The 27,418-nt window shown below is 37.4% G+C and overlaps 3 long non-coding RNA genes across 3 annotated transcripts in view; 2 read left to right on the top strand and 1 right to left on the bottom strand.

Moving 5' to 3' along the window:
- Positions 1–9,388, top strand: part of LOC116668034 — a 119,524-nt gene extending 110,136 nt beyond the window's left edge. The window contains exons 4-5 of the long non-coding RNA XR_004325080.1: positions 7,615–7,824; positions 9,209–9,388. This is a non-coding gene — a long non-coding RNA (uncharacterized LOC116668034). The remainder of the gene's footprint in view (positions 1–7,614; positions 7,825–9,208) is intronic.
- LOC116668036 lies at positions 558–21,668 on the bottom strand. The gene is made up of 3 exons (XR_004325084.1): positions 21,586–21,668; positions 7,394–7,398; positions 558–568 (listed from the first exon to the last, which is right to left on the bottom strand). It is a non-coding gene; the product is annotated as an uncharacterized LOC116668036 (long non-coding RNA).
- The window catches only part of LOC116668035, a 139,421-nt gene continuing 128,382 nt past the window's right edge, over positions 16,380–27,418 (top strand). Inside the window, exon 1 of the long non-coding RNA XR_004325081.1 lies at positions 16,380–16,483. This is a non-coding gene — a long non-coding RNA (uncharacterized LOC116668035). The remainder of the gene's footprint in view (positions 16,484–27,418) is intronic.

Raw genomic sequence — 27,418 nt, 5'->3', positions numbered from 1 at the left:
AGATGGGGTCAGCATTGACCTAAAAGTGTTGGTAATTTTACAGCAATTTTTACGCAGGTAATCCGCTGTAAGATGAAAATGGTCCATTTGAGATCAATCTAAAGAGAGTGAATGATAAAGGGTAGAGAACAGAAGTAGGCAGAGTGAGTCTTCGGATCACTATGGGTATCTAAAAGCCACGAGAGGAGAAGGGGGAAGGAAGGAGGATTAACAGAAAGAGCCCCAGACTGCAGTGCAATTCTGGGAAAATGTCGGCCAGGTTGATGGGAAGTCTCTAAGCAAAGGTTGCCTGTTAGAGGCATCTCATATCCATGGGGAGTGACCTGGCTCTAGCATCCCCCAGTGCTTACTCATTGGTTGGGAGAACACTGGCCAAAGCCTTGGCTCAATATGAGCACTTTGCAGGAGCCAAAACTTGTTGGCTGGAGACTGCGGTCAACCATGCTTCTCAGGAAAAGTTCTTCTGAACGGAGATCTAAGTGGTGCAAGTGGAACTGGATTTTCCCTTCTTTCCCTTTCTCTGAATTACTGCTCCCTCCTTCTGCAGACACCTAACATGTGCTCTTCCCTCTGCTTGGAGAAACTCCTCACCTCCCCCATCGCTCAACTGACCCTGTAGAATACGGCTCAAATGTCACTTCTCCAGGGAGGCTTTCTTTGAACCTCTAAAGAGATCGGGTTCCTTACGACGTGATTTCATACTTCGCTGAACTTTTATTCCAAGGTACCCATCACAGTTTGTAATTACATTAGCAAAATGATTTTCCCCCCTCATTTACTGTTTTCAACATTGTATTTTCCATCTTTGTTGTGTGTGTGTCTCTTAACTACTTGTGGAAATAAAATGATTTTTTAAATGTCCTTACAAAGCTGTAAGCTCTGTAAAGGCATTGTCTTTTCTATTCTGTGTCCCTAATACCTGTCACACCACCTGACGTATAGAATGCTTTCCTTTTGTGTTGAATGAATAAATGAATGAACTAATTAATTATTGAATTATGTTCCTTAATTTCAACTTTTTGTAATAATTGAGAAACTCTGAGAGCCTTAGGTTCATAAATCTGGACATAAATCACCATTCTCCCAAATATAGATGATAGTACAGAACATTTCAAATAACTGATGCCAGGAAGTTATAGTTTGTGAAGTATTAAAACAAAAATTGGCTCTTTTTTCTGAATATGGAATTTGTGAATGAAAAATACTGCAAACCATATCAGTAAACAAAGAATGCTGAAACCATCAAGTCATCAGCCGCTGCCGCCTCCCCCCCAGTGAAGACAAGCCTGCAGCCCGGCCTCTGCAGCCACTCACAGTGGTGCACCCTGAGGGGACTCAGAATAAGAAAGGACAGGATACTGGCCCTAGATAGCTAGGTGCTTGTCAAAGGAATGAATTCAATGAGCCCAAATGTTTGCTTCCTTCCATACATAGAAAAGTGCTAAATTCTTTAACTTGAGATGTCTGGTTTTCTTTAGTTAACAAGTAGTCTTTTAATGTTCCAACTACCTGGTCTTTGTTGTAAAACTCCATATATCCTACCTCCTCCCCTCCCTCTTGGGAGCAGCACCTCAGAGGGATCTGAGAGGCTGTCATCCCAGGCTCGAGGGGGTTCGTGTCCTCAGAAATGTTCGCCAAATAAAACATAACTCTCAACTTTCAGGCTGTGCATTTATTTCGGTCCTCAAGTTTAACAATAAGAAATGTACTGATTTTTAGAGAATTTTGCACATTTGGCTTCCTGGCCTTGAAGACTTAATAAATGGGCATCTAGTTTAAAAAATCCTCACAGTAAAAGTAATGGAGATGTCATTATAATTTAATCAGACTTTATTCTGTGCCGTATTTTGTACTAAGTCTCCTATACGTACTATTTCACTAAATATTCTCAACATGACCTCTTATGTATTGTTGTTATTCTCATTTTGCAGTTACCACCACTTAGTGAAGTTACATATTTTCTCAAGGTCTCAGACATAGCAGGCTATGGTTCTACATTTAGATCCATCACATCTGTCTGATTCAAATGACCATGGTTTTATCCATCATCATGTAACTTCGTAAAATTTGAATTTCTTCCCCCAAAACTGAATTTATCATTTTTATCTGGGAGATTATCTGAAAACTATGCACATTGAAATCTTACCTAATTTGATTTTTGACTCAAATCAGATTGAGCCTCAGATTCTTCTCAGCAGGTCAAAATCTCCCTTATGAGTACTAGACACTCCCTCCTTCTGCATCTCACCCATTTCTCCACTTAGATATCTTTCTTGTTTACTCTTCAATCATAATACGTCCAAGGCCAAACAGTGTTTGAATTCCTTTTCTTCGGTTCACTTTTTCAGTGGTGTTTGTGTTATAGTGGTGAGCATGGATGCCTTCTTTGGTTACCCTTATCATAAATACCATTACATATTCCCAGACATGTAGATTTGAAACCTCAAATCTCATTCCTCCCCCAGAGAGAACAACGCTTCATGTGAGCTTCTTGAGGATAGAAATGTTGTTCTATTATCTCTCTGTGTGTCTCCTACTCGGCATCTGGCATGGAGTAAGTGTTCAAGAAGTCATGGTAGAATAGCTCCTTATCCCTGGCCCGAGGACTTCACTGGAGATAAAACAGTGTTACATGCAGCATAGTTCTCCAGTGAGGACTCAATTCTGTTAACCGCAGTGTTTTTTAACTTGGGTCAATGGATGTATCACTCAATCATTTGAAAATACTATGAAAACATTTTGTGTCTGGGTATATGTGGTCATTCTTTTTTTTTTTTTTAGAAAGAGGCTCATGCTTCAAAGAATTAAAAAAATCACTCTTGCTTGGAATGTTGCAACATGGAGAGCCTCATCTTTGAGAGCCATGGCAGTGAGTGACAGAGGCAAAGTCAGATTTCAGAATGTTAAGTGTGTGGAAACTAAGAAAGTGGGAACAGAGAGAAGTAGGCTCAAAAGAGAAGGGAAAAATAAAGGTGGATACAGATTACAAGAATATTCTGTTTCAGGAAGGAAGAGGCTTGGACTGGAAGGGGAATGTACGAGCTATATTCATTGAACATTTACTATATTCTGATCACTGAATTGTGTACTTTACATAAATTAGGTGTTAGTGAAGGAGGATTAATAAAATGGCCACACTTAGGCTAACAGATTGCTTACTCTTTTGCTTGTTCTTAAAAGGGGCAACTGACCTGACTGACTCGTTGCTACTCACGGTTCCAGGCCCATTGTTAAGACTAAAGCTATTGATCTTACTGATTCTGCTTTATTCCAGTAATTGAAAGTAATGATCAAACTTGGTCTCTGAGTCCTTCTCCAAGGAGAAGGTCACAGGACTGTAACCTTACAAAATAGCCCGAATTACCAAGAAGACCACACCTTGAGTGCTTACGAGATAAAGAGATCTAACAGCTGGCCTCTATAGAATTGGTCACCTGGAGGCATCATGTCACCATTCTAAGTCTTCTGATGAGAAAATGATTCTGTGGCTTCTTATCAATGCTTTATTGTTTGAGCCATGGCTACATAACAACCCCACCCCATCCCCAAGGTGGGTTCACAGCTGTCAAGGCACTAGCCTGATGTGAGTCCCCTTTGCCTGACAAGGCAATAAAATTGCTTCTTTTCTTCTAAGCTCCAAGACCTTGTCTCTGGGTTATTTGGCTCGTCAGGAACGGGGGCTGATCTTTTCGCAACATTTGTTTATTGATCAAGTCAGATCTTGAAGATGATGAGATTGTTATACATTATAAATAAGGACCATTGAAAAGGAGGTTTTTCTAGATGAGTTGGCCTTGGCTAGCATGACAGATGCCTCATTCTCCAAGACTTGAAAGAGAGAAGGAAATATGAGTATGAATGTAGCTGAGGGGAAGCAGAGGCTAAGTTGATTCATATGGATGGCCTCAATTTTCTCTGTCACGTATAAAGTGCAAGACCTCAAGGGGGAAGGGTATAGCTCAGTGATAGAGCACCTGATTAGCACACACAAGGTCCTAGGTTCAATACCCGGTACCTCCGTTAAAAGAAAAACAAAAAAAGACCTTGAACAAAAAGTGAGTGGTAAAGTTGGATGTGGGACTTAAGGATTGGGAAGATTTTGAAAAATTACTGAGAGGCCTTTCTTCTTCAGTTAATAAATAATTGCTGAACACCTATCATGCGGGAACTGAAACTACACGGTCCTTGCTCTCTAGGAAGTTGCCACATTTAATAAACTATATGTTTCTGAAGGGCATGGAGCATGTTACAATCATTTACATATTTCCCCATAGTGCATAGCCTAATGCTTTGCGCATAGTAGGTAACCATGAAGGCTTTTAGGTCAGCTGAATTAAATTCAAAAGAACTCTTTATTTTAAACAAAGCCTGAGGCTCTTGGGCCATGGGCTGTTTTGGTGGGAGTCCTTTGCAACCAAACAGCGGAGACCTGCCAGTTGGGAATATAGCTTGCAAGACTTAGTAACTGAAAGTAGATTTAGTGCAGGGTTTCTCAGCCTCAGCACTATTGATGTTTGGATAACTCTTTGGAGAGCTGTCTTGTACGTTGTAGGATGTTTAGCAGTATTTCCAGCTTCTGCTGACTAGATTCTGGTAGCACGCCCACAACTCCCACCCAGTCCTGACACAAATATCTCCAGACACTGTCCAATGTCCTTTGAGAAGCAAAATAGGCCCAGATTGAGAACTATCAGGTGGTGATTACCAAGGCTTGGCTGCTCCCTCTTTGTCTACTGACTGGCATTGGAACAATTTCCACTTCTCTAGCAGGAAGAAGTGAGGGGACCCTCATGTGATGCTGGTTCTCCCCACTTAGCAGCTCTAAATGGGAAGTTGCTCATATTTCTTTGATCTTTCCCTTCCTTTCTTTAGGATTAAAGACTCCTGATACTTCCAGTGATTGGATCTCTGTTCACACAGCATGCACAATGCACAGGGTCAAATAAATGTTGGACTTGGAACCAAAGGTCCGGGGTTCAAAACCAGCTTAGTTATATAACCCTGGCAAATCACTTAATTATTTTGTTTTTCCATTGTTATAGAGATGTTTTGAAAATGATATATGAAGGTCAGAACTTTGTAAACTATGACACACTGAAAAATTGAGAATTAACATTTCTTGCCCTAGTTCTTATATTAAAGATGATCCTCCCCTCCTTTTTTTTGATGATAGGAAATCACGGAGATGATTTAAAAAGAAAACTAAAGATATCTGACATCTTTGTATGTGTTGGGGATGACAGAAAGTCAAAGATTTTGCCAAATTTTCTAGAGTTAGTTAAGTGCTGGTGAAGGAGTGTTGATGTTATACATTGAAATAAGGATCATTGAAAAGGAGATTTTAAAAAATTGAGATATAACTCTTATAACATAAAATTCACCCTTTTAAACTGTATAAGTCAGTGGTTTTTAGAATATTCAGAGTTGTGCAGCCATCATCACTATCTAGTTTAGAACATTTCCATCACTCCAAAGGCAACCTCATGCCCATCGGAAATCACTTCTCATCCTCTCGTACCCCATTCCCCATCATTAATCTGTTTATATTTTTATGGATTTGAATATTCTGGAAATTTCATATAAATTGTACAATTTGTGTTTGGCTTCTTTCACTTATGATATTTTAAAACTTCATCTATGTTGTACTGTGTACCAGCCCTTCATTAATTTTTATGGCTGAATAATATTCTGATCTGCCACATTTTGTTTACCCACTCATCAACTGGCAGCTATGAGGGTTGTTTCCACTTTTTGGCTGTTCTGAATAATGCTCCTATGAATATTTGTATACACATTTTTGTGCAGACATTTGTTTTCATTTCTTCTGGGTGAATACCTAGGAGTACAATTATAAGATCATATGGTAAGTCTATGTTTGATATTTTTAGGAACTGCCAAACTGTTTTCCAAAGTGACACAAAAGAGATGATTGAAGAAAAAAACTTAGTTGAGATAATCTGTTTTTGTGCATGTTGAATTTGGAGTGTTTGTAAGACACATAGAAGGCTATTTTGGGGAGACTGATAGCTATATGTGTGTTAGCCTTTGGAGAAAATATGAGTTTGAGATGTAGATTTTGGCATCAGCAACATGTCAAACTGAAGATAAGAGAAAGCAAGAGCTCACCCAGGGGAAGTATTTAGAGAGAAAATAGCAGGAAAATAAAGACAGGGGCGTAAGAAGAACCACATCTCTAAGACTAGCATGCGTGGTCTGTGTGAGGGAGGACAGGAAAAGGGGAGGTGAATTAGGACTTGGCAGGCAGTTGTTCGGGACGTTCATCTGATAGCAGGAAGGTTTGCACGATGGGGAGGAGTTCACTGGCAGAGATGGACACACAGAGGGTGGAGAGCAGCACTCTGACACAGGATCTTCTATCTTGAGGGAGGAGGAGGAGGAGTCTGCTCAGCCGAGGAGTGTGGGAAACAGCGTGTGTAGAGGCACAGTTGTTCAAAGCGTCTGATGAGTTCAGGATAGTTAAGCCGTTAATATTCATCTGGTGGTTATTTTTGCTAGTGCTGGACTAAGCACTTCACCAGATGATATCACTTAAATCTTATGACAGCCTTCATTTTAGAGATGAGGAAGTAGACTCAGGGGTGTTATGTCAGGAGCCAAGTTTACACAGGTGGAAAATGGTAGAGTCCAGATGGGAACCTGGAAATGTGATTCCAGAGCCTTACTCTTACACGGTGAAGTAGCTCATGTACGGACTCACAGGTCCTAGGTATTAACCGACCGCTATGCAGCATCAGCGCTGCACTGCTGGTAGCTGGTTGAGTGCTTCCAGGCCTGGTCTTCACTTGGTAGTCTGATGGCTCATTTGGTATGTTCTCCGTTGTTCTTAATTCTAGAACAAGGCTTCTGAAACATCAAATTCATTTGGGAAGTGATTAAAAATATTGATGTCTGAGGCATTCTGTAAGATTACGTACTCACAGTCTTTAAGATGAGGCCCAAGACTCATGACTGAGCGCCACTCAGGGCTGTGCCGCCCCCAGTATGGCTGCTGTGCTAGGTCTGTCATAGTGACCATTACCTAGAACTCTCAATGCTCAAATTGACTTCCCTGAATTTCTAAGTTCAGTTGGTGAAATAGTAGAAAATGCTAAAGATGGTTATTCTGGCTATCCTGGATCTTTTTTATCCTAAGGTTTTTTTTTTTTTCCCTTTCGTACTTACTGAACATACTCCATAACCTAGGTGCATTCACTGAAACTTACTTCTCAGAATATCTTTATGACTTGTGTCATAGGATTCCAGTTTGACGTAAGAAGAAATTGAAACTCAGAGAATGTAAATAGCTTGATCTGCTTCATGGGACTGGTTAGTATAGAAATTTAAGCCGAGAGATTCAAAATTCAAGTCCAGGGCCCTTTCCATTATCCCAGACAATCTCTCCCATGGGAAATGTTTAATAATAAGATGATTGCATTTACTAGCTTTCCATTAATATAGTCTTCATTTTCACCATAGGCAAAGACTTGCGTAAGGCTACCGGCTACCTATGAGAAAGTTCCAAGCTACGTACTGCTCACAATGCATGATGTGACTTATATGTTTTAGCAAACAAATTTTAAATTTGTATTCTTCTTTCTCTAATATGCAAATCAGAGCCATCACGTGGTCTGAAGCCACCGTCCATGGAAGGATCAATGACCTTGCTGGCAGAGGAAAATAAACCCCAGCAGTTGGAGCTGCAAGCCATCTGTCTTCAGCTATTTCACATTTTGTCAAAAATCATCAGCATAGCTGGAAAATAGCAGTGACCAACAAAGTACGATCAAATGGAATACCCAAACTGCTTATTCACAGATAAAATATGTATCCTTTGAAATTTTAGAATAACACTAAGAATTGTGGAGATTTCATATTGCAAAGCTATTACAGAATATTTGAGTTTGTTGGATGAAAATGGGTTTATCTACAAATATTCTGTAGGTACAGAATCTTAGTTTCTTACACTAGAAATGTAATTGAATTTAGAGACCATTTAACTGAACTCCTTTGTTTTATAGGTGAGAAAAATGAGACCAAGAGGTTAAATTGGTTGTCTGAGATAATAAATAACAAAAAGAAGATAGCATGTAAATCTCATTATGTGAAAAGAGAGTCATACAATTATTATTATTATCACTAATACAAATAGCTCCGATTTATTTCTTACATTTTTGAGAACTTTATATACACTAACTTATTTAATCAACACAGCAAATCAAGATGGTAAATATTACCATTGCCATTTTACAGAGGAAGAACTGACGGTCATGAAGGTTAAGAAACTTGCAACACGGGCTCTAAACAGATATACATGATAATATGAATAAATCAGCAAATAAATAAATGAGGAAGAAGTAAAAGCTTTTCCTTGGATTAGAGGGTCAGCCAATAAATGATGAAGGAATGATTAAATCAGAAAAATCACCATTTGGTGAGCATCATATTATTTATTGATTAAGGGAAGAATCATAATACAAGATAGTACTGGTTGGTGAAACAGTAATCAGACTAAGAAACTTACCTAGACTCAAAAGTTTTGTCTTATAATTTTTGGCTGCAACTGAAAAAATATGTCTTTTACAGTGGAGAAACGTAGCAGATACCAACTGAACCAGTGACCAAAGTTAATATCTACATGAGTAGGATAAATACCGTGTTCCTTCTGACCTCATGCCCTGAGAAGGACACGGCATCACCTCTGGGGTATTCCAGTCAAAAAGGCATAACCTGAAACTAATCCTGTGAAAACTTGAGAATGAGGGACATTGTAAAATATATGTGGCTTCAAATATGTCAATGTCATGAAAGACAGATTTATCCATGATTTTCTTTTGATACAAAGGACAATCTAGGGACACATGGGAAACCATGAATGCAATCTGAAGGTAACAGAATTAGATCAATGTTAATTTCCTGATTTTGTAACTGTACTATGGTTACATAACAGAATGTCCTTGTGGTTAGAAGATATACACTGAATTATTAACAGTCATCCTGTCTGTAACTTACGTTCAAATGGTTCAGAAAAAGCTGTGTGTGTGGGAATGATAAAACAAATGTGGAAATGTGTTAATATTTAAAGACTCTGGGAGAAGACACAAAGGAATTCTTTGTACTCTTCTTTGTATTATTTATATTACTGCAATAATTATTTGTACTATTTAAGGAAACTTTGTAAATTTTCCTTAAATCTAAAATCATGTCAAAGAGAAGTTTAAAGAAAAAGAAACGAAATTTGCAGTAAGTCATGTCCTCAGGTTTGGGACACTAACCCCCTCCTGCCAGAGTTCAAAGTCTCTCCAGCTTCAAGCATCAGAGGGTACGTGATGCTCCTGTGGGCGCTGTGTATTGTTCCATCTTGACAGAGGGGCTCTCCCCTCATCCATGAATCCTCTACTTTTTACTTTGAGGTAAGTAGTTCTTTTTACTCCAATTTATCTCTCTCATATCATTTCACTAACAATGACTCTTGCCTTCATCAGACTGTAGTTCAAATGTGAAGTCTTGAACCTATTAATGACCCTGTGTGGATCTCAGTTTCTTCATCCAAAAGAGGGTATAATGGCACCTATATCAAGAATAGTTGTGAGAATTAAATTTAATCATGAGGAGAAAATACCTGTATTTTGAAAAACATGATGGTCTTTCGAAACAATGATAATGGTGTTTCCCTTTTCCCTTTGGAATCTACCAGGACATGCAGGTTAGGCAGAGAGGGTCCAGGGACTGGGCTGGGTGATGACCAGAGCTTTTTTTGAAGGTTAAACTATATCAAACTGCCTTCTTTAGTTTCCTAGTTCTGTAAGGAATACTTTGGTATCCTTTCTGTACTCAGTGGCAAGTGTTGCAGGAGAGAGGTGAGACTGAGATCATGCAGAGCCAAGAAACTCCATGGGAGCAGAAGGTGCCTCTTTTCTAAAAGCTCTTTATGCTCCTAGTGCATGTTTACAGGAAGCAAGAAGAGGTCAAGAATCCATTCTCTGATAGTACTTTTAAGTCAAGAGCTGCCGGAATGGCTTAAGTGGCAACAGGCCTGCCACTGAAAAAGGAATATTGGATTTAGAATTTGAGATGGTCAAAAGCCATTATAAAAATAAGTATTATTCTACAGTGAAATAAACTGAAAGATGAGGGGTATGTTGGGCACACCCTTAAAGGTTACTTACACCGACACACATGCTTTATGGTGGAAGGAAGACAGACGCAAAGAAGAGAAGTGACTTGCTGTCCTTGCAGAGTTACTTAGTGAAAAATAGGATGAGATTGTTTCCCTTAACATACATACATTCATTCATTCATTCATTCATTCATTCATTTATAAGACCACTGAAGGTATATGATCTCATTTCTCCCCCACTGGGTTATTTATTTATATTTTATTGAGGATATAGCTGATTTACAATGTTAAGTTAGTTTCAGGTCTACAACATAGTGGTTCAAAATTTTTATAGTTTATATGCCATTAAAGTTATTATAAAATATTGGCTTCATGCCCTGTGCTGTACAATATATTCTCATAGCTTTTTTTTAATTCTTATTTTTTATTGAAGTGTAGTCAATTTACAATCTTAGTTTCAGGTGTACAGCAAAGCAATTCAGTTATACACATACATACATATACATTTTTTCAGTTTCTTTTCCATTATGGCTCATTACAAGAAATTGAATATAGCTCCCTGTGCTCTATAGTTAAGTCCTTACTGTTTATCTATATTATGTATATTAGTGTGTATCTGTTAATCCCAAACTCCTAATCTGTGCCTGTCTCCCACTTCCCCTGCCTGGTAACCACAGTTTGTTTTCCATGTCCATGAATCTATTTTGGGTTTGTAAATAAAATTTCTGTTTTTCTTTAGATTCCACATATATGTGACATCAAATGATATTTCTCTGTCTGACTTCACTTAATATGATAATGTCTAAATCCATCCATGTTGCTGAAAATGGCATTATTTCATTCTTTTTTATGGCTGATACTCCATTATATTTATATTTATTTTATACACACACACACACACACACACACACCCCACATTTTTTTTTTAACACATTCATCTGTGGATGGACATTTAGGTTGTTTCCATGTCTTATTTTTTGAATTATAGTTTTCTCTGGATATATGCCCAGGAGTGGGATTGCTGGATCATATGGTAAGTCTATTTTTAGTTTTTTAAGGAACCTCCATACTGTCTTCCATAGTGGCTGCACCAATTTATATTCCCACCAAGAGTGTAGGAGGGTTTCTTCTTCTCCACACCCTCTCCAGCATTTATTATTTTAGACTTTTTAATGCTGGCCATTCTGACTGGTGTGAGGTGGTACCTCATTGCAGTTTGATTTGTTTTTCTGTAACAATTAGCGAAATTGAGCATCTTTCCATGTACCTATTGGCCATCTGGATGACTTCTTTGGAGACATGTCTATTTAGGTCTACTGCCTATTTTTTGATTGGGTTGCTTGGTGTTTTGTTTTGTTTTGTTTTGTTTTGTTTTGTTTTGTTTTGTTTTGTTTTGTTTTGTTTTTTGATATTAACCTGTGTGAGCTGTTTGTATATTTTGGAAATTAGTCCCTTGTCGGTTACATCATTTGCAAATATTTCTTCCATTCTGTAGGTAGTCTTTTCGTTTTGTTGATGGTATCCTTAGCTGTGCAAAAGCTTTTAAGTTTAATTAGATCCCATTTGCTTATTTTTGCTTTTATTTGCATTACTCAAGGAGCTCGTTTGAAAAAAAATACTGCTGTGATTTATGCCAAAGAGTGTTCTGCCTATGTTTTCCTCTAGGAGTTTTACAGTATCCAGTCTTACATTTAGGTCTTTAATCCACTTTGAGTTTATTTTTGTATGTGGTGTTAGAGAATGTTCTAATCTCATTCTCCTACATGTAGCTGTCTAGTTTTCCCAGCACCACTTACTGAAGAGACTGTCTTTTCTCCATTGTATATTCTTGCCTCCCTTGTCATAGATGAATTGACTATAAGTGTGTGGGTTTATTTCTGGGCCTTCTATCCTGCTCTATTGATCTATATGTCTGCTTTTGTACCAGTACTATACTGTTTTTCTAAAAATTCAAAAAATACTAGTAGATAAAATATAAAATAAAACTTTTGAATGCATCATTGAAATGGCAAGCAATTAAGAACTCCTGAAGTGCAAAAAATAAGAAGTTAAAGCAAGAATCCAGGATGTTAAGCTGGTAAAATTTTAAGACAAAAATATAGGGAAATTACAAAAGATGATATGTTATTCATTAATGCTGATTATTGAATATTTCCAATTCTCTAACTTCTCGGCACATGCTAAGACTGTACTTTCTGGATTGCTATGTAAACAATTCTGGCCCATGACTAGTGAGGGGAATTGATATGTGCCTCTTCTAGCCTAAGCATTTTTTTCTAGGATGATTCTATATACTGTCTTTTTGTCAACCTAGGTTCTGGAGTAAAACTGATGAATAATAGAGATGGAGCCAACTCTTGTAGGGCATGTGGTAGAAGTGAAAAGAAACACAAAGTCAAAACATAAAACTATGTTTTGTAAAGCACTAGGGTTTCTCTTTGTTACTGCAGCATATCCTAGCCAACCCCAATACAGAAATAATAAAATTTAAAATGTCAGTGGCAATAAAAATAATATTAGCAAACATTAATGTAACTGTTAGTATGTTCCAGGCACTATCTAGGTACTTTACATATGTCAATTAATATAATCGTCTCAATAATATTCCCAAAGTAATTATTAGGAGATTATAAAGACAACATAGGACTAAACTACTGAACAAAAGTATCACATAGAGAATGGAAATTGGATGTTTACCAGTGTTTAAAAGTAGGACAAATACATAATTTTAAACTTTGTAAGATATTTGGCAAAATATTTCTGGAGTAGCCACTACAAAGTTATACTTTCCAAATTTGAGAAGGTTAAAAAGTAAGGGATAGAGAAAAGTCTCAATAGAGAAAAATGAAAAAAGTGAGAAAATTAAATAGTAGAAATCAGAATATATTAGTGATTTCGATTTGATTTAAGTGGACTTTCTATCTACACCACAAAATTTTTAATGTCTGCTATTCTTTATATCCAAAGTAAAGATAGCATAAGAAATAAGAACTATATGTTACTTCTACTTATATGCTAAAATCCCTAACAAATTATTAAGACGAAAAAAATCAACAATCTGAAAATACGTAATACATCATGGATAGTTAGATTTCCTCAGATGGCAAAGTAGGTTCAATATAAAACAGAAATTAGCATAAATTCATTACGTTAGCATATGATTCAAAGAGAAAAATGGATGACCATCTCAGTGGGTATAAAAGAAGCATTCACTAAAATTCAATCTGCACGAAGGACAAAACTAGGATCAGAAGGGATATTTAGTAGAGAAATATTAAAACATACACAAGACAAAAATGCTCACCATAGCCACTTTCTTTTGATGATTTCCTACAAGTCCAGGACAAGAAAAAAAGACATAAGGACGTAGATATAGAAAAGGAAGACACAATGTTGCCATCGTTATTCACATATGTATTACTAGCTACTACTAGACTTGAACAAGGTATTTTGCAATGTTGATCAAAAACAATATTGTCTTATAAAATGCTCATTGCACTTCTGTGCTTTAGCAATCAGTGTTAGAAATGTTAATATTAAAATGATATAGTTTAGAATAACAACAAAATATTGTCTATCTACATACTTATAAGAAGAAATTTAAGAAGGATTTTCAAGACTTAGAGGCAAATTTATAAAAATTTAAAAGCATTAAAGATCTAAACCAATGGGAAGATATATCATGTTTATGAATAAAAAGACTCAAAACGTTTAAAACTATCAAGTTTTCTCAAATTTATCTATTCCTGTGAAACTCTTACCAAGGCTTTTGTGCAAATTGACAAATTGATTCTAAAATTCTAAATGGATTATAAACTTTTTATGGAGGAGGAAAAGCTAAGAAAAGCCAATATGTTTCTGAGGGGGGAAGAAAAACAAAAGTGAAGGACATATTGGATATTAAGATCCTTGCATAAAGCACTAGTAGTTAAAAGTGTAGTGTTAGCTTAGGGGCAGGAAAATAGATAAATGAAACTTGAATAGAAATAGCAGAAACCAGCTCACAAATATATGGAAACTTGATATATCACAAAATGTGCAGTGCAAACATTGGGTAAAGTAGAGACTAGTTAATTGGTGATACTGGATAAAATGGTATCTTTACTGGAAAAAATTAAGTTGGATTTATATCTCTGTATATAAAAATCAATCCCAGTTAAAGACTCGCATTCAAAGGAGTACAATCAAATTTTAGAAAATAACATAGAGAATATCTTATGTGACCTTGGGGTCGGGGATGACTTTATAAACAAGACACAAAAGCACTACCATGAAAATAAACTTTTATACATTTACATTTACAAAGTACACCATTTTGTATTTGCTACAATGGGAAAATTTTAGTCTGCTAATATCAAGTTTTGGTAAGAAGTTAGAATAAAACAGCTCACATGGCTGTCGGTTAGTGACTTTTACAGCCTCTTTGGAAAACAATTTAGAATTCTTTCCTAATTTGAAATTACCCCTACCTGACAAACAAGCAGTTCATCTCCTGGATTTATACTTTAGAGAAATTCTCACACGTGTGCACGAAGAGTCAAGTACAAACATGTTCATTAGTTTGTAACAGCCAAGGGGGAAACAAAAACAAAGCAACAACAAATACCACCAGAGGAAGCCACTCTGTTGGCAAGAGGGTGGGTAAGTAAATAGTGGTTTACTAATGCAGTGAATTAATACACATCAGTAAGCACTGAATCAATTGAAGCTAGGTAAATGATTGAATGACCAAACTCATACGATATGGTCCATTTACATAAAATACTAACAATATACTGTTTAAGAATGTGTAAACAATTTGTAAAAACTATCAAGGAAAGAAAAGGAATACTATATAATAATATATACACAATTACTAATAGGGCAGGGAATGGGATCAGAAAGAAACACAGGAATTGTCAAGGCACAAAGAATTGTGTAATTGTGTACTACCTTATGGTAACATGTTTCTTTTTGTTTTTTGCAGTTGTATGGTGGTTATGTGGATGTTTATTTTATTTAGTTTTTTAAATGATACATTTATTGTAAATATTCAGTTTGGAGCACCATTACTTGAAATTTCACCTGTATCTTCTATTCAAGTGTTGATTTTCACCAAAAATCTGAGCAAAGTTTTGTCCTGTTAAAAAGTCACGCTAAATAATACGTCTCATTTAGTATTTATTCAAGATATCAGATGAACAATGATCTGTTTTAGATGCAGCAAATTTATCTTTTAGTCAAAGTTATCCATCTTTGGCAACTTAAAAAGAGTAAATTTCCGTTCTCAGACAATTGAAAGCAGTTTACTAATAATCACATTGGAGGTGGAATCTAAAATTGTCAGGGCTTCCAGTGCAGCCTTTTGGGTGGAATTTCTCATTCTCATTATTGGCCCATCCTCGCTCAGTCCTGCATCACACCAGCCCACGCTAGCAACATCAACAACCCTGTTTTTGACCATATCCAACAATAAGTTGATTGCCAAGACTCCAAAAATCAATTGATTTTCAACCAGGTGATGTGAATTTGTGGCTTTGCCTAGCCACTTACTACCTACTGACTTGATTCAAATTTGTGTCAGGTGGAGTGGAGTGGAGAGAAGATAGAAACTCAGTGACCAGCAAGGGAAGAAAACCTAATACACATTTATTAGATTCCTATGCTGGACGCTATGGTAGGCAGAATAATGACTCCCCAAAGATGTGCATGTGTTGATCCAGGAAACCTGGGAGGATGTTACTTTACATAGCAAAAGGGACTTTGCAGGTGTGATGAATGATCTTGAGATGAAAGTTTAGCACCTATTATCAGGTGGGCCTAATGTAATCACAAGCGTCCTTATAAAAGGGAGGGAGGTGTGTCAGAGTTCGAGAAGGAAGCGTGATAAGAGGGGGAGAAGCCAGAGCCCGGCCGTTGCTGGAAGAGCTCCGTGAGCCAAGGAATAAGAAAAGCCAGTAGGAGCTGGCAACAGCAAGAGATGGGGCCCCTCCTAGAGCCACTGGAAGGCATGCAGCCCTGCCGACACCTCCGCCTTAGCCAAGTAAGAGCCGCTTTGAACTTCTGATCCCCAGAACCATAAGGTAACACATTTGTGTTGTTTTTGAGTCACTAAATTTGTGATAATGTGTTACAATAGCAGTAGGAAATGAATCCAGACACCACTTGTGTGTCACTGAAAATTCTTGTGCCCAAATATCTGCTTGTGCCCATCATTTGCTCGACTTTTGCTGTAGTGACTAATTCTGACTAGCTTTGTGCAGCTGCAGCCAGTGGACCTTGCCCCTCATATATATATCTTGCTGGAGGATATCCAGGAATCCCCTGACAAATAACCTGGAAACGCATGCCCTAGAGCTCTCCTTGACTAGTGGTGGATGGTTGCTGGTGAGTGAATACGTCCCTCTTTTTTCCTTGGGTAAAGGGTTCTAAGATGCATGTCATAACACTCTGGGGAAGGAAGAAGTCAAGCACCAGTCAACGGCACTAGTGACAACTCAATAACATCCTTGTGCTGGTTTTCCCTTCTTTCCTGGGCTCCTCTCTGGACCTCCACTCTTGCTCTGGAAGATCACTTCCAGGATAAGCCATATGCATGCCTCACATTTTGATCTCAGGGAGTCTCAGATTAAGACAGAGATACACACTATGCTGATTGCTTTTCCTGAATTTTCTCATTTAATTAAAATATCCACCTGGTAAGATATTTATTCATAGCCCCCCTGATTTTAATTCAGAGATAATAATTTGCAGAAGGTAATTCAATTAACACAACAAATAATTGATGGAACCTGGGTTCATCTGACAAGTTAGGCTGGTTGCAAAACCTGCGTGTTTTCTGATAGATTACTCAAATTCTCAAATGCTGTTGGGAGAGACTAAACAAGACCTTAAGAGTGAGAATCTTGGTATAGTTTGTTCTTAAAAAAGGCCTTCAATCTGTAGATCTCATTTCCTGTCTTCAGGAAAGGAACACACTTCATAATCTACTTTATCCCCAAAGAAACTTGGAAAAATTCAGCCGAGACTCCAAATCTCAAGTTCTGTGCTTTTTAGAATATTTTGTTCCTATGGCAAAGAAACTTTGAAGAATTTGTATCAGTCAAAAATGCTGCAGAGGGAGAAATCAGTCCATCACATTATGCCCCAAATGCAGGAGAGCAGCCAATTCTGATTGCCCCACACATTTCAGTGCAGTGAGATTCTGGGAACTGGGCTCATCTGTCACTTCAGATTTGTCATACTCTGCTGAAATACAACATATAGTCTAATTTGCAAAGTTCTTTTGTGCAAACAGTCTCAAAAATGTATATAACCTCTGTCCTAGCAATGCCATTAGGAATTTATACAACCCGAAATTGAAAAATGCAGAAAAAGATCTACATGTTGGATGATTATGGCAACATTCTTTAAAATTACAAAAACTGGAAGCAACCGAAGTCTCCAAAACAAACTAATGGTTAAGCAGTATAGTACATCCATACCATGAAATGTAGCTGCTGAATATTCAAAGTATATTTATATGGGAAATTATTCAGGGTATAGTATCTGGATAAACATGGAATGAATTACATTGTATTTTTAAAAACCAGTACCTTCACATTTTTATGAGCCTAAGGATTAGACAGTACAATTTTAACCATTTTTCTTTGATGGTTGGGGTTGTGGATGATTTTAATGCTTAAAACATTTTGGTCTTCTCTTAGCTCATATAAAGATCTCTAACTTATAACTGACAGAAATACAAGTTTTAAAATGTTTTGTTCTTTTTTATTCTCAAGAGTAAAATGATGTATCAACATTTTTTCAAGAATTCTAAAAAACCCAAACAAACCCTGTAATTAAACCATTTGATACAGATAGTCTGCCTGTTTTAAAGAGAGTGAAAGGGAGGGAAGGAGGTGATGTAACCATGTCTAGTGCTGGGCATAATCAGGCAGCTAATCCTTAGGTATACCTGCTGTATATCAGTTTCCTTTTCCTTTTTTTTTTTTTTTGTTTGTTTCTACTTGATTTTCTTGCCACCCGCCGCCAAGAATCTACCCTCCACATTGTGGCCACAGGAAGTTTTCCAGCAGACAAGTCTAACCATGACACTCCCCTGAAAATAGCCCTCTGACGGCTCCCCTGTTGCCATCAGATAGTCATTGCTTGTCTCAGTTAATTCTCCCTCAGTTGAAAACATAAGACAATATCAGTAAGCTTAATAAAAAAAAAGATAATTGACTGCCTTATATTCCTGAGAATAAACCTGGGAAGCTAGCAGAATTAAAGATTTGTAGGAGGTAAGTCCTCAGGTAATGCAACAGGGACTTCAGTGCAACATTAACTTTATGTGGGTTTCATGTTGCTACTGTCTCATCTTTTTTTTTTTTTCCTGTGAATGTGGGCTTTATTTTCTACTGCTATACTCAGCTGTTATCCATGTAGTAGGGAACATGATTGTTCTAGCTCCACTTAAGCAACTTTATCAGAAAATACTTCTTTCTATTAACATCTATACATGAATCTCATAGGATTCTGATTATGCCTGTTTGCATCACGTGCCCACACTTAGGCCAATCTCTGTATCCATTGGACTAGAGTACTATGCCAAACCTTGGGCACATTATTTCCTCCAACTAGTAGCAAGAGTGGAAGCCACCTGCAAAGAGAAGGGGAGTGTGCTGGGAGATACAAGGTGTAAATTAAGGTCCACTATTGAAAAAGTCCTTTATAAGTAGACCCTTGGCTACTTCTCTGTTCTTACCTGCTGTCGTACTTTTTGTGGCGTATAAAACTAGAGGCATTCTAAAATGTTGTATGATGGTTTACAATCTGTGCTTTTATAAAAAAAAAAAAGTTTCCTCAATTTAGAAATTATCATGAATTATCCCTTTCACAACTAGAAAACCCTTGTTCTTTTAGTTTCACCTCCTCTAAGAAATCTTATCTCCTAGGAGATGCTAATTTGTTTTGTATATACTTCCACTGTTGGTGCATTCTGCTTTCCCACTCTACTGGAAGCCCTTGACAGTGTGGGGGGAGGTGGTCTGTATTATCATTTTACATTTATATCCCCAACACCAAGCAAGGCCTTTAATATATAAAGAGCATTTTAAAATGTGTTGAGTAAATCACCAGTTTTCTAAAGAAGATACATGATGAAGGAATTTAACAAATCACCTTGGACAAAATAATTATTGACATATACAGTAAATTATTGGATGACACTATATACAAAAATCAACTTTAGAATGATTGAAAACTTAAATGTCAAAAGCAAAATTAATACTGGAAAAATACTGGAAATACAGATCATGACATCTTTCTGACCCTGGGGATAGAAAAGACAGATTTTTAGAAGGGAAAATCATAAATGACTGTAAATTTGACTCTACAAAATTTAAAAAGTGTTCATCGCAGGATATCTCAGTTTTTCAGTAGTATGCCCTAGAAAGAGGACCTAAGAGAGAAAAAATTTTGTGCAAGTAATTTATTGAGGATCTGCTTTCAGGAATAACCTTTAGGGAAACGAAAAAAGCATAGGGAGGGGAATGAGTTGAGCAAGGATGTGGTTTCAGCTGGAGTCGAGCTTCAGCGTAATCCCGAGGGAAGCTCTGGAGCATGAATTGTACCACAGAGTAAGTCTTGCCCTGAGGTAAGGGGACCAGCCTCCAGTGTCTGTGTCTTAGTCAGTTATTGGCTGCAAGCTGACCCCCAGGGTTTGGGTGAGGCAGAGCTATTGGCCAAGTACAGCTCTTTTGAGAAAGATGCAGTTGTAAACTATGAGCAGTTAAGTCATTTACTAGGAAAGTCAGAAGACAACATACAAACCAGCTGAAGATACTAACAATGCATATAACTGACAAAGGGTTTGTATGACAAATACAGTTTTACAAATAAAAAGAAATAGATATGGCCAATGTATGAAGGTACTCTCAACCTCATTAGCAAATCAACGCCATACTGAGATACCATTTTACTTTACGTGATTGACAAAATATAAGACGCCTGAGAGTAATTGCAGAAAATGTAAATCGGGAACTCCTACCTTCTTGATGGGTTTATAAATTGTTACAATTGCTTTATAAAAGCAACTTGGCATTTCCCTGTGAAGTTAAGTATTTATATAACTTACAACCCAGCAATTCTCCCAGGTATATAATCAAAAGGATATTGAAATATTCATAGCAGCATTATTCATATTAGCAAAAAAAGTACTGAACAGGACCCAAATTTCTGTGAATACAGCAATAGTTAATATTTCATTTTATGAATATACTATAATTTAAATATTGAAAATTAAGGAACTAAAATTACACAAAATAGCATGGATAAATATAGTAATGTTGAATTAAGAAAATTAAGTTCCAGAAGACTTCATACAATGTGATCCTTTTAACATAAAGTTCAAAAATAAGAAAAAGTCAACTAAACTAATCGTAAAAAAGAAAAAGGAATGATAAAAATTCAAATTAAAGAATCCTTCAAGTGGACAATAAATCAAGAGTTGGCAAGATGGGGAAGGAGAAGCATACATATTGATATAGATGTTAATGGCAGTGTTTTAGCTGTAGGAATGAGTGGTGAATTCATGGATATTAGTCATTAAAATACATACACAAAAAAATCAGGGATGTGCATGAACTAGTGATGACTGTGATAAACCTAGGGATATGATTAATCCAATTTTGTGTACCTGAGATATATTTAAATAAAAGGAGAGCTCCGAGGAGTAAATTTATGACCATGTGGCTCTAAAACTTTTACTTAATTAAATATAGCACGCTAGAGTTGAAGTCAGAAAAAGGGAGTCGATTTTCTGTCTCCCATTTATCCCCCACGGAATACAGGATAAGACTTGTGAGTCTCAGCCCTCTCACTTTCCTTATCTAAAAATGAGATTAAGGATAGCTGTCTTTACAGTCATGTGTGGTTATCCTGAGAGTCAAGAGAGATGTAATATGTAACCTCACTATGTTAATTACAGATAGACACAGACGACTCGAGATACATGTATACATATAGGTGATGATGATGACTGAAGTAATAATCATAAAAAGTACTTAAGGTGGGTTGTGTACCAGGCGTGGAGCCAGGCACAGCCCAGCTGTAGATACATACATGTAACTGGAAACTATAGTAAAAATGAGTAAATGTTTGTATAGGGATGTGTTCAAAGTGTTGTTGAATCACAGACGGAGGAACGATAGAGTGAATCAGAGATGACTTCACAGGAGTTAAAATTGTGGTGCATCTTGAGGGATGAGTGGTTTATCCAAAGAGCAGACTGGAAAGCTTTCCAGGTGGCTTGAATAGCATGTGACCTTGATTGGAGTTTAGGAAATGTTGGGTTTTTTAAGTTACAGGGGCAGAAACCTGCAACAAAAGTGAAATTCAGCTGGTGATAAAGTAGGAACCAGAGCTCTAATTTGACAGTAAAGAAATTTATTCTATGTCTCATGATTTTTTAAAAAAGAACTCATTGCAGCTAATTTACCCTAAACCAAACCTTTTTCCAAATATTTGTGAAATCCCTTCCCAGAGAATACGTAAATTACCGAAATGTAATGTGCTTTCTGAATCTAAGGAGCTATGAAATCCATTCACAATTAACTTTCTAAAAAGAAAAATATTTCATGAATCATATGAACATCATTTGTATTATCACTGTGAGATCATTTCCTTAATATAGTGGAGAATGAACTTGATGGCTCTATCAACGCCACCCAGTTCATTAGAACTTGTCTTTGATTTTTAAGAATTATCCCAAGGTTCTTCCTCACTCCAAATTTCCTACCCAACTCATCCTTTAAATTAGCCCCAGGTCTCATATGTATTAAATTGTTTGAAAAAGGCCACAGGGACCACATCATTTGGAGAACTTACATTCATGAGCTTCAAATATCCCCCAACCAACAGCAAACAAATGATGTTTATATTCCTTCTTACTAAGAACAGGGCCTTTGAATGTCTTATTTTATTGTTATATTGTTGGACGTGGAAGACTGTTTGCTTGTGTAATAGAGTCCTGTATTTTGGATGCTTAATTACTTTAAAAGATGAGTCACATGTTCAATTGTCCCTTATTACAGAAAAGGAAAGTGATGTCATTCAAAACAGTGGTCACCGAATTTTTAATTCTTAATTTTCTCTTCTTGGCACACATTTGCCTTCTTCTTAAAGACTCAGATGGTTTCACCATGGCAGAGAAAGTGAGTAACTTCTGGAAGAGCACAGTGTAGCATCAGGTTAATTCTGGGCCTTTCAGCAAAACTAGGGCTTATCTGGTGGATTGAAAGACCAGTGCCACTTAGATGATTGATAGACAGACAGATGGCTAGTCTTTCCTCCTGTTGCCTTTCTGTGTGGTTTCTCCCTTGTCTGTGTTTTTATCTCACTTTAAAGGCCTTTTGTAGGTTATAACATCTACTCTCATCATTATAATTACCATTTCTCAACTAATTATTTTGAAATTTCTACCTCCCCTCAACCTTTCCCCTTAGCTCCAAATCCATATATCCAGATTTGTATATCAATTTCAGTGTCTCCAAATTATCTCCAGCTTACCGCTTCCAGAACAAAATTTCTTTCCTTGTCATCCTTGACCCTCTCCTCCCATGGACCAATTTCTAAGCCTTAGAGATGGTTATCCCCAAAGATTTAAAAATGACATTCCTTTTGGATTTATTCCCACTATGAGTTTCTTAGTTCTGCCCTTCACTAATGGGGTTTTTTCCAGGTCCCCATTACTACCTGTCCTCTCAAATAATTTCTTTCTTCTATTCTTCCCCTCTTCACATATCTGCAGGAATGTAAGATGAACACATAAATACGTCTCTCAGCTACTTAAAACCTTTCAATTGTTTGATGTTGCTCTTAGAAAAAAGAAGTCCTCCAGTTTAGCATGGCATACAGAGGCCAACATAGTCTGGCTAATTATCTCTTCAAGCCGAGGTCTTGTTACTCACGTCTTCATGTTCTAAGATCTAGGCTCACTGATCTACTGACAATTCTCTGAGCTCACTACACTCTCTTGCCTCTGTGACTGCGAATATTCTTGCCTGAAATATCTTTCCTCCTTTTTCCATTTGTGATATCTCTGCCCTTTCTTTAAGAGATGGTTTGGGGGAGGTATAGCTCAGTGGTAGAGTATGTGCTTAGCGTGCTATGAGGACCTCAGTTCAAACCCCAGCACCTCCATTTAAAGAATAAATAAATAAACCTAATTACTGCCCCCCTAAAAAATAAAAAAGAACAATTGAAAAAAAAAAAAAAGACAACTTAAGCTTCATCTCACTTCAGATGCTTTCACTTATCCCTGGAGAGAATGAACCATTTCCTCCTTGTCTGTGTCCAGGTTTGTTGTTGTTGTTTTTTTTTTTTTACTCTATGACAGCATTCTTCATACTGATGGCTAGTCACATGTGTATGTCACTCATTTAATTATGAGCATTTTAAGAACAGAAGCCATGCCTTATACATCCTGTTCCTAGCACCCCAACCACTGTCTGACCCAGAAGAGGAGTCTAGAGAATATTAATATCATAGTGAAATGGATTTCTTGAAGAAACAAAGGGAGGCTGTAAAATGCATAATTTTCTCTCTTCCTGTCCTCCTGTCAGTTCAAGGGTTGAATTCATCCAAGGATGACTGTTCAAGTGCCCACATTCTTCATGAAAAACTCCACCTTTCACTGGCAGAGGTGCTGTCTGGCTCCGTAAGCTGCAACAAGGCAATCATACAAGAGGGCAACAGTCCAACATCAATAGTGTTTGGGAGGCTCAGGTACTTAGCCCTGAATTTACCACTTGCCCGAGGTCACAGTTCTAGGAAGAGATGGAGCTGAGACGCAGGTTCAGTCCAGTCTGAGTTGTGCCAAGCCCACACAGGTCTCTCATCCCGTTTCTCTTCCAGCTTGAGTTAAATGCTGGGCCTCCATTTCTTTTCCTACACTCATGGAGTCTCTATTACTAATTTCTTTTGATCAAATGTAAGCATATGCATCTTGGTCAAAACAAGCAATAATTTGCAGCCTAAACTCCTACTTAATAAAGAAATCTTTCTCTCAGAGAAGCAACAAAAGTATTCAAAGAAATAGCCTCGGTAAAGCATATATTCAATTTGCATTGCCAAGTAGCACATTTATCCTTTTAGTCTAAAACATGTGCATTCAGGTTATTTCGCCATTTTCTCCAAGAAGGGGGATGGCAGTGGGGTGGAGAGCAGTGATGTTACATTTGCATAGCTAAGTGCATATCCAGATGATTCTATCCACAACAAAGGAATGAGATGCTTCAGATTTAATTAAAATGCCCACCACTTGTAAAATAGAGTTCTGATGTTACCTTAAAAAAAAATGTCCATTTGTTGAGATATTTAGACCAAAAAAATTATCAAAGTAATCCAGAATAAGTGAATTAATGAAAAATAACACGAATACAATAATAGTCAGAAGAACAAAACAAAGTCATGCTAACAATAGTAATAGTAATAATATCAAATAGAGCTATTTGCCAAGTTTATTTTTAAGTAAGTATTTTCATATATGTTCATCTATTTAATCCTCACAATTAATCTTTGTGGTAAATGCAATTATCCATTTTTTTAGATGATATCTTAAGACACTATTTAAGATAATCTCTGAGATACAAAGATTATTTGCCCACAGTCACAAAGCAATAGTAGAGCTTTGATCCAAATTCAAGAAGTCTGGTTTCAGAATCTTTACTCTTAACCACTGCAGTATAATGCCTAAATGAGTGATAAATACAGATGCTGTATTATAAAACACATGTATATGTGTATGCATGTACTCAATTCTCAAATCATAATGAACATAAATTTGTAGATACATAGGTGCCCATTTATATGCATGCATCATATATATAGACACATCCTCACATGTGTTATATAGATATACATAGAGAAATAGACATACATATTTATATATACACACAAATATGAAAGTATACAAAATGTGCTAAATATGAAATAGAACTTCAGCAATAGCGTTAGTAACATTACAAATAGCCAACTGGGCCTCCTAAATCCAACAATATGAATATGAGAAAAAAAGTCTCCCTCCCAATTATATTTAACAAATGTTTTCCAAGAAATATTGTTTAATCACTTCAGGGAAGCAGAACTTTCTAAGGCTGCAGCCAAGTTAAACTTTTGAAAATTGTTTTTGTAATGTTTACTCAGTGAGATCATATTTTCATTGCCCTGATGAAATACAGGTGCAAAATCTAAATACATCAGCCCCACAGCGCTGTTTCCTGCCGAGTTCCTGTCTTAGCATGGTTGAAATCCTTCCACCTCTACCTCTTTCTTCTACCTCTGTCCTTCATCCCAGAATTTATTGGACTCGTGTGATTCTAATCCACCGAAAGGAAAAACAGAAGGAAAAAGACTATTGACTGAATGCCTACTATGTGTCAGTAACCTTAACAAGCATTATTGCATTTCACTGCTCAATGACCTTATTGAGTCACTGGTAAATTATTTTTATAGAGGAAGAAACAAGGGCCCAGAGAAGTTTAGCAACCAATCCAGGAAAACAGCTATTAAGTAGTAGAGCCAGAAGCTTGCGGTGTTCCCTTCTAGTCATGGCAAAAAGAAAGAACAGAATCGCAGAATACCATTGTTAGAATGTACCTTGTTTATCCCACTGTAATTGTTTATTTACTGTGCACCCTGGAGGGAAGTGAATAATCTTATTCATACTGGAATCTCCAGCCATATGCATTGTGCTGACACAGTATGCACTGGATAGCTGTTTATTTTTATTTTTTTAATGATTTAACAATATGTTGCAATATCCTGGGGGCTAAACGTGTGTCAGACGTTTTGCTATCTTTGTCATTTATCTTCTGTCCTTTAATAGACTCTCACACAACCTCCTAACATTGCATTTGAGGAAACTGAGGTCTGGAAAGGTAAAGCAGTTTATCCCATGACACCCTGTGAGTTTGGAAGTGATCATTTGGAATTAGTTCTCTTTGCATGCCATGGGAAATAATTCTTCATTTCTGATAAGCTTGGTTTAGATGATTTGAATTAAACAGATTTGAACCAAACAGAAAACTATAGATTCCTTGCCCATCTAAATTGCCAGTGCCAGCTCACAGACCAGATGGAAAGAGTGTTTACTCCTGATAGTGCTACGAGGTTGAGGCATCATTTTTGTTTTCATAAGCAGGGCAGTGGCACCCTCTAGCCTGGAGCCCATGCTCCCATGCTGAGGGCCAGAGCTGCCAATCATGAACCAAAAGGGTAACAGCCTCTGCTGGGGATTCAGACCCACATATCCCTGTATGGAAGAAAACCTTTTTTTTTTTTTTTTTGGCTTCTTAATTCAATCACACACCCAACTGGCAATCTTGCATATCAGAATGGGAATCCTGGGAGGCTGCTGGAATATGCAGATCAACAGAAGCTAATTAGCATTAACTTGCAGCCATCCTGAACTGATTGGCAGCACAGCTGTGGGGACCCAACAAAACCTGCTGAGTTGCATGTTTGTCAGGCCACCTGCCACTTGGCGGAATCCAAAATAGTGCAAACCACCATGCCATAACAACTCGGTGACCTTAGTTTGGGAGAAGTAGGGAACGGACATATTTGGGTTATGCAGTAATTAGCGCTGCCTTCACCTGACACGCATGCAACAGTAGGCTTCGTGGCAGCACCTTCCTCCTCCGACACGTTGACGTCTTAATTGAAATTGACAGCTTCTTCCTGAGACTACCAGTTCTCCACGAAGTTTGCAGTCTTTCTCAGGATCACTGCAGGGTATAGGCACTGAGAGGCCTGTGATTTCATTTCCAGCCTCCTGGAGCCAGGCTCTTATTTCTTAAATCAAGGGCACGTTGTAGGAATAAACACAAAAGACATTAGGGCAGGTACAGGGAGCGTGGGACCCAGAGATCTGGCCGGGTGACCTTACGTGCTACCCAACTTCTTAGACCTCAGACTTGCCATCTGAATTGTGGTGCCTGATGGGGTTATTGTGAGCATTGAATGAGGTAACGTGTGAAAAGCTCTAGCCCAAAGTAGGGGCTCAATAAGTGGCAGCCATTGCTCTTCTTGTGGCAACTAAAACCCACCAGAAAACAGAGGGGCCGACCATTTGGATCCAATTTTTATGACACGTCGATGGAAACCATTGTAATAATATTTATGAACCGAATCACTGTTGCTTTCATTTGGGAAATTTGCAAAGTACACGATAAAGCTTTATTTTATTCTTTTTAAGTCTCTACCTTATTTGTATAAGGGAAGTGAACTTTAATAATGAGGAGGACACTCGTTCACATTTGTTGAAAAACTGCTGTA

The sequence above is a fragment of the Camelus ferus genome, chromosome 13 (assembly GCF_009834535.1).
Source record: "Camelus ferus isolate YT-003-E chromosome 13, BCGSAC_Cfer_1.0, whole genome shotgun sequence".
NCBI lineage: Eukaryota > Metazoa > Chordata > Mammalia > Artiodactyla > Camelidae > Camelus > Camelus ferus.
This window is presented reverse-complemented; position numbering and strand designations above follow the sequence as displayed.